Raw genomic sequence first — 8,826 nt, forward strand, 5'->3', positions numbered from 1 at the left:
CAAACAGCTTGATCATACAAGTTTTAACCAAGTGTTACGAGCACAGGATGATCGAGCACATGGAGACAAGCATGTACGTAATAAGAAGATGTCATGTGATCAAAGCAAGGACTTCAAGCACAGTTTAGTTCCCCGAGCAAGATTTACATTCGAGCGTGCTAAAGATTGCTGAATAAGAAGATTGAAGACATCAAGAAGAATAAGCCTGCTCGATGGACGAGTTCGAGCAAAGCATGGATTAGTCAAGAGAATGAAGCCTGCTGGAGGAGAATATCTTCACTGAAGATATTCTAAGTAAAGTATGCTCGAGGACATTCATCGAGCATACCTAGCATAGTGAGTCTGCTTAAGCAAGATTGTTACCTTGCTCAAGGACTCAACACTTGTATTATTTTGTATTTCATTATGTAATGATTAGGAATTTCTAGAAGAAATGTCAAGGTCTATAAATAGGATCCTAGGTTTCCATTTAGGCGACGGATTCAGATAAGGTTGGCACACACGGAATAGAGAAACATTCTAAAGGAATATTCTATTTGTTTCCATGTACAGCCGCCGCCATCATACACAAAACCCTAGACATTCCTTTCACTGTTTCATTAAAGACTCATTTAATACAGTGAATCTTTGTCTTTGAATGTGCTTTTATTGATTATGTTTTGTCGTTTCATGCTTGTTATTTTCACTCCTTCGTTCCCACTTGTTGGATATCCTGATTCCGCCGGGATATTCAACAGGCCTTTGGGTTACAGAGTCGGTGTGTTCTTGTCAACCTTTCGAATGTTTACCCGATTCACGGTCCTGACAAGTGGTATCAAAGCTTTGGAAGCTCGCTAAAGGCCACAGGACAGAAGGTTTGTGAAAAAGCTTGAAGGTTTACTCTATTTCACTACTGCAAACTCCAGATCTGCTGAAATAGAAGACCAAGAAGTCTCTACCAACAAGATTCCAAGATTGCTTGGACAAGAAAACTTCGTCAAATGGAAGGTGCTCTTCGAAGCATTTGTAAACTATAATGACCCAGAGCTTTGGACTTCCATCACTGAAGGAAACTATGTTCCTTCAACAGCTCCGAACAACAATACCACTGTTGAGCTAAAAATGAAGAAGCGGGACGATAAGGCTTTGTCTATGCTGAAATTAGGTCTTTCTTGGGAAATCTTGACAACTGTCAATCATCACAAAACTGCAAAGGGTATGTTTGATGCGGTCATCGACATGTTTGAAGGAAATACTGAACTAAGAGATATTAAGAAAGATAGACTGAAGCAACAGCTAGACAGGTTCAAGTTTAAAGACGGAGAGAGATTAAAATCAGTATTGCAGAGGTTTATGATGATTGTAAATGACATAAGAACAACAGATCTGTAGATCTCTGACATTGAGCTGAACAAGAAGCTCTTACATCCTTGTCCGGTGAATGGTACACTACCAGCAAGTTTATTAAGGAGAAGGTCAGTTTCCCCAATTTTAAGCTGGATGATGTGTTTGCATTTCTTAAAGCTGCAGAACAAGAGATGATCGAAAATCATATGATTAGAGAGGACAAACCATGTTTTCAAGTGAACAATGCTCTTGTAGCACCAATAGGCAATCTCTCAATCAAGAACCAGCAGCCGATTATTGAAGAGCCATCAGAAACAAGTTCAACATGTAGCGGCCAGTCAAGGTTTAATGTTCAGCTGATTGAAGATGATACTACCTCTACAACAAATGGGTAGTCAACATTTATGCATAACAACAATACTCAAGGAATAGACTATCAAGCATTGTTCTCTATGTTTACTGAGTCATACCATGCCTTTGTCGCCAAGAACCTGATCAACACAAGTATTGTGCAGGAGGATCTTGAACAAATCGATGCTTATGACTTGGAAGACATGGACATAAAGTGACAGGCAGCTATGTTAGCAGTGAGGAGCAAAAGGTTGGTAACGCCCATCAAACTTCCGGTTCAATGATTTAGCACGTGTAAAATATGTATAACTCTCGGGACTTAACCGACGTTTCTCGAGGACCTTTATGTAACCCCCGCTACGTTAAAACACTTAACCTTCCTTTCAAGTCACCAAATCTTGCAAATTTAAGGGACTTGGATGAAACATATTTGTGATATAACATTAAACAAAAAAAAAAGATGGAACCTTTGCTGCTGTTTGTGATCGGCAGGTTCCAGCCACCCCCCCTTCCGTGCTTCGACTTTTTAATCGATTCCAAGCTCCTAGAAGTAGTTCAAGGTATGTACTACAAACCACAACACTCTTTTTGTTCACCCCTAATCGTTTTGATGCTCAATTTTGCCGAAACTCTTCGTTGGACAGATTTTCGGCCAAGGTGCAATTGACCCACTTCCCGTGGATAAAAATTAGAGTTTCTAGTGTAGAAAGATCCCCAGGTATGGCATTTACATCATATTAAAATTTCGTGGTCATTGGAGTTGTTTAGGTCGGTCAATCGATTTTAGTTCGAAAACTAGGGTTTAGCGGGTGTAGAATTGCAAATTGTTGAGTTTGATGCGTTAATTGATCGGGTGACTGACTGAATCAGTTTGTACAGCCCTAGGGGGGGGGGGTTTAAGGGCTGTGGAAAAATTAATTTTTTGATGCTCGGGGCTGTCGTGGTTAGTGCTTCATCAATCGAGTCGGCGGTGCGCGAATTTTCGTTTAAACGTTAAAGTAAGAGTTGTAAAAAGGAACCGTCAACCCTACAACTTGGGTGACATAATCTTGATGAATGAAAAGATTTAAAATGGAATTTGGTCCATTCGGGGCTGATTCGTTTAACCAATGGTTTTATGGTTTATTACGCGCGTATTCGACTCGATTTGATAAGTGGTTGGGCCTTGGGCCAAGTGTTGGGCCTTGGGCCAAGTGGTTGGGCCTTGGGCCATGTGGTTGGGCCTTGGGCCAAGTTGTTGGGCCTTGGGCCAAGGGTTGGGCCTCGGGCCAAGTGGTTGGGCCTCGGGCCAAGTTGTTGGGCTTGAACGGCCCATTAGGCAAGAGTGTTCTTACGGTCTAGTCTAGTAATGTGTTGTGTATAATTTACAGACCCTTGCTTGTGATCATGCACTTAGGAATTTCCTAGCTCGTTGTAGGTGTTCGTTTGATTTCAGGTGAGTTCATGATGCCCCTTTTTAACTCTTTTAACTTTTGGGCTAGCATGCACACCTAAGTGTTTTCCTACTGGATTAAATGTTTTAAATGATTTATATAGGCTTGCTAGCATATGGTAGGCCTTGGGATGTTATATATATATATATATATATATATATGTATATACATTATTGCTTGGCCTATATCTGGCGATGTTGTAGTCGTTTCGACTACTGATGTTGTGTATGCCTACTTTGTGTTTGCATGCACTGATGTTACGTGTTTGGGTTGTAAGTTTGCTCAACCCTGATGTTATACGTGGATGTTATATATATATACTGTGATATATATAGAGATGTAATTGAAAGGATGTTTACATATACATTTTTTATATGTATCTATGAGGATGTTTAGTTTTCGGTAATGAGGATTTGATGAATGTACCCTTTTACTTTTTAAAACTTTTGGTTTGACTAGCTTAACTATTACTACTGATGTTATTTACTTAAAACTTGAACTCACTCAGCTCAAGCTGATTTTGTGTGCATGTTAGTGTGAGTTTCAGGTTAGGAAGAGGATGCCTTATCGCTTGGACGTGCACGAAGCTACTTGGACGATGAAGGGCATACGGGAACTGAAGTTTTACTATTAAACATTTATTATTAAAAGTTTATATTTAAAGATAACTATGTTGATTTTGGGCAAAATTCCCGGGTTTTGGGAACTTATTTTATTATTTATGTTTTCCGCTGAATTATACTCTGAGATGTTTGTTTTAATGGGAGAAACTGTTTTCAAGTTTAATTATTTTCTTAAGTGTTTTGTATGATTACCAACTGTGGGGTTCCCGGGGTTTGGGGCCTTACAAGGTTGTATAACAGAACTGGAAGAACAAGCTTTAATGGACCAATGAAAGAATTGGATTTGACAAATCAAAGGCCATCTGTTATAATTGTCAACAACCCGGATATTTTGCTAGAGAGTGCAACATGCCAAAGCAAGTAGGTAATCAAGTGAATCAGAACCAATTCTATCAGAACTAGAATCAGAATTTCCAGCACCAGAAAAATCAGATTACCAACCAAAACTCCTATCTAAATCCAAACAGACCCCAGCAACAAACCTTTCAACCCCAAAGAAACAATCAAATGCAGGCTCACACTAATCAAAATAGAGCTAATCAGAATAATGTGAACCAGCTGAGAGATCAAGGAAATATTGCAGTAAAAAGGGCGCCACAGGATGGGGATTTTGATTGGAGCAACCATGCAGCTGAGATTGAGAAGGAAAATGTTGCTTTTATGGCAAAAGTGCAGGACAAGCCTGAATATTCAAATGCACAGGTACAATCTGATATTTCAATTTCTGATCTTCTTATTACCATTAATGAACTAAATCAGGAGATTGGAAAATGGAAAACTGAGTATCTTGAATGCATATGAAGCCAGTGAAGCAACTTATGAAAATCAAATTAAGGGGCTTGAAGAGGATTGTATGATGGCATACCAAACCCAATCAAAAATGACAATTGAAATTGAGGGGTTGAAGAAGATGTATGCTGAAGAGAAATTGAAAAATGCTGAATTGTTGATTCAGATGGAATTCTTGAAGGACCTTGTTTCTACAGGAAATATAGTGGGTTATATGGATAAAATGACTGAGGAAGAGAAGTACAAAAAGGTGCCACCACCTTTCTGTGATAGCTACCCACTGAAAGTAGATAAGGAGAGCAGAAATGAATATCTGAAACAATTCAAGAATGTGTTTGATGATAAAGCTGAGTTTGTGAAGCAATATGATGATGTGTTTGTGGATAAGAATGGAGAGTTTGTAGTAAGACAGAGTGAGGAATCAGAGATTAAGAAGACTGATAAGATGGAAAGTGAGAAAAAGAAGTGGAGTGAGTACTCAAGTGAAGACAGTAATTGCAGCTGTGGAAGCACTAAATCATCAAAGGGAAGGAAGAAAAAGGGATCCAGCAAGAAGAAAAGTGAAAGGATTCCTCTTCTACCAAAGATGACTCCAAAGTTGAAGAAGCACTATGAAAGAATGAGAAAAGAACATGTAGTGTTTGATATTTGTGCTAGACCATAGTCTGAAATCAAGAAAAGAGATGAAGCTTCAATGAAATCTTCTTATGATCAGTCACATCCTCCAATCTATCTAGTCTTCTCAAACCATGAACTATTTGACATTGGAGATGTGGAGTATGTGCCAATAAGAATATCTGTTAGAGAAGGAAAAGGAAGCAGTTCAAGAACCTCATTCAAATTGAAGCCTGTAGTGTTTATCAAAGAAAAATATCATCTGGAACCTGATCTGAACAAACCAATCAAAATGGACTTCAGCAATTCTTTATGTCCCAAAACCTCCCTAGGCTTTGACCTCACCAAACCCAGTGACAAAATTACAGACAAGCAACTTCTTGAAGATATGGGGAGCTATGCAAAGGTCTGGTGCAAGAAGTGTGATGCCTATGGTCATCACACTGACTCTTGCTGGTTTGAAGAAGAAGAGTTGAAGTTCCTGATGTGGTATGTGGCTTTGATATGAAAGGATACAAGAAAATGTATCAAAGATACTTAAGTGAAGAAAAAGGCAGTTCAGATGATGAAGAGAAAAGGTCAGTGATAGAAAAGAGACTGAAACAAGTCTTAAAGATCAAGGATGATGCAAGAATATCAAGCAAACCTACAAAGAACAGAAGGTCAAGTGACAAAGGAAAAGAAAATATTAGACCTGGTGTTCTTAATGGGGATGAGAAATTTTTGATGAAGCAGGGATATGAACCAAAAGGGTTCCAATGGAAGACTAAGAAGGAGGTGACTGAAAAGAAGAACTATGTGATTGAGCAAGCTGATGAATTAATCAAGTCACAAGTTGTGAAGAATGGGTCAGATTCAGACTCAGAAGAAGAATGTGAAGTTGTGTATGAAGACCCATTTCCAGTTCCAGTTCCAACTCCTGATGAATCTTCACCTGACACTGAATTACAAACTGATGCAGTTTGTGACTCAGATTCCAACTAATTCTGTTTTATATGTATGTGCAGGAACAGTCCTTGAATAGTAATGACTTATGTTACATGGACAGTGGATGTTCCAGGCACATGACCTTAGACAAAAGTGCACTAATTAATTATAAAAGAAAATATGAAGGGCTAGTTTCTTTTAGGAGTGATGAAAATGGAGGGAAAATAGTTGGAAGAGGAACACTCACCAATGGCAAGGTATCCTTTGAGAATGTGCTGCATGTTGAAGGACTACAATACAATCTACTCAGCATTTCTCAAGTTTGTGATAAAGGATACAAGGTGGCCTTCAATGATAAACACTGCCTGATTTTGAAGCCTGAGTTTGTGATTCCAACTGAGATGATCATGATGATGGCTCCAAGAAATGACAACCTCTATGAGCTTAGAATGAACACTACTACATCTAGAGGTGGTTCATGCTTTGTTTCCAAAGCCACTGAAAATGAGACCAAACTGTGGCATAGGAAGATGTGTCATGTAAATTTGAAGAACATGAACAAGCTAGTGAAGGGTGAACATGTTGTTGGCCTTCCCACTAGAGAGTTCAAGCTAGAAGAAAAATGCTCATCTTGCCTCAAAGGAAAACAACATAAATCCTCACATAAGAGTAAAATGATAAACACCATTGATGAGGTCTTGGAACTGTTACACATGGATCTATTTGGTCCTGTAAGTGTTCCAAGTATTGGAAAGAAGAGATACTGCCTAGTGATCACTGATGATTATTCAAGGTTTACTTGGGTATACTTCATGGGCAGCAAGGATGAAACCCCAGATTTGATCAGAACCTATGTGCTGAAAATGGAAAATCAACTTGAAAGAAAAGTTAAGGTCATTAGAAGTGACAATGGGATAGAATTCAAGAATGGAATTATGGATGAATTCTGCACTTCTAAGGGGATCTTTCAACAATACAGTGCACCTAGAACTCCTGAACAGAATGGTGTTGCAGAAAGAAGAAACAGAACATTGATTGAAGCTGCAAGGACCATGATTGCTGATGCAAATCTGCCAGTCACTTTTTGGGCATAAGCAATCAACACTGCATGTTATGTGCAGAACAGGGTTCTACTAAACAAGGCTCAAAATAAGACTCCATATGAGGTTATCTTCAAGAGAAAGCCTTATGTGAAGTTCTTAAAGCCTTTTGGATGCAGATGCTCACTGTTGAATACAAAGGACTACCTAAACAAATTCCGGTCAAAATCTCTGGAATGTTTCTTCGTGGGCTATTCATCTCATTCAAAGGCATACAGAGTCTATGTGAATGAGCACATAGTGGTCATTGAGTCTTCAGATATAATATTCAATGAAAGCCACTTTAACAATGTTGAAGGTCCCAAGTGGCTGTTTGACTTGGGAAAGATGATCAAATCTTTCAAAATCTACAATGAAGATATGGATGACAGCATGCACAGAACCAACTTTGATGATAAGGGAAAACAAAAACAAGTTGATCTGGACAAGCTATGGTCATCTGTTGCTCCTGAAACAAATAGATTTAACTTTGAAAGAAGCAACCAACAAACTGCTGAAGTTGACTTGAATGAACAAGATGCAGCAGTTGAAGTTTCTAATGAAGGTCCAAGTGAAGTAGAGAGTGAACCAATTCAAAGTTAATAACCTGTCCAGTCTGAAGGGATAAATCAATTTGAAGATAGGTTGCAGTCTTTGTTTGACTCTCTACAATTTGGGTCAAATGAAGCATCATCATCAGAAATTAATCAAGTTCAAGCAACTGATGAAGTTCAAGAGAGAATTGAAATGAATCTGCTGAATCAAATATGACCAATCTAGAGACAGAAGTGTCTTCACAACAAGTTCTGTAGACCACCTCTGTTGAAAGAAATCACCCTGCAGAAAATATAATAGGAGACTTGCATGAAAGAGTGACTAGAAGCTCTTCTGAAAAGACAAACATCTGTCTATATGCCTGCTTCTTATTCCAAATTGAACCAAAGAACGTTAGTCAAGCCTTGAAAGACAACAGCTGGGTAGAAGCTATGTAGGAAGAGTTAGCCCAATTCAGAGACTTACATGTGTGGGACTTGGTAGACAAGCATAGAGGCAAGTATGCTATTGGAACAAAATGGGTATTCAGAAACAAGAAAGATGAAAGGGGGATAGTGATCAAGAACAAAGCAAGATTGGTGGCTCTAGGATGCTTACAGGAAGAAGGAGTGGACTTTGAAGAGGTTTTTGCTCCAGTTGCACGGCTAGAGGCTATCAGGATCTTTCTTGCATATGCAACATCAATGAACATTAAAGTCTATCAACTTGATATAAAATCTGCATTTTTAAATGGAAAGACTGGTGAAGAAGTTTATGTCACTCAACCTCCTAGATTTGAAGACCCAGTGCATCCCAACAAGGTTTACAAACTCAGCAAAGCTTTGTATGGACTGCATCAAGCTCCAAGAGCGTGGTATGATGAGCTGTCAAACCATTTGTTGGAGAATGGATCTATAGAGGAGCCATTGACAAGACTCTATTCTACAAAAGGAGGAACAAGGATCTATTGCTACTGCAAGTTTATGTGGATGGCATTATCTATGGCTCTACAAATGAACAAATGTGCAAGGAGTTTGAGCAAGTAATGAAATCCAAGTACAAGATGAGCTCAATGGGGGAAATGAATTTCTTCCTTGGACTTCAGGTGCAACAGAAGGCTGATGGAATCTTCATTAATCAATCAAAGTA

This window comes from Bidens hawaiensis, unplaced genomic scaffold (genome assembly GCF_021521415.1).
Source record: "Bidens hawaiensis isolate Kalapana, Puna unplaced genomic scaffold, B.hawaiensis_p1.1 tig00006368_1, whole genome shotgun sequence".
NCBI classification, from domain to species: domain Eukaryota; kingdom Viridiplantae; phylum Streptophyta; class Magnoliopsida; order Asterales; family Asteraceae; genus Bidens; species Bidens hawaiensis.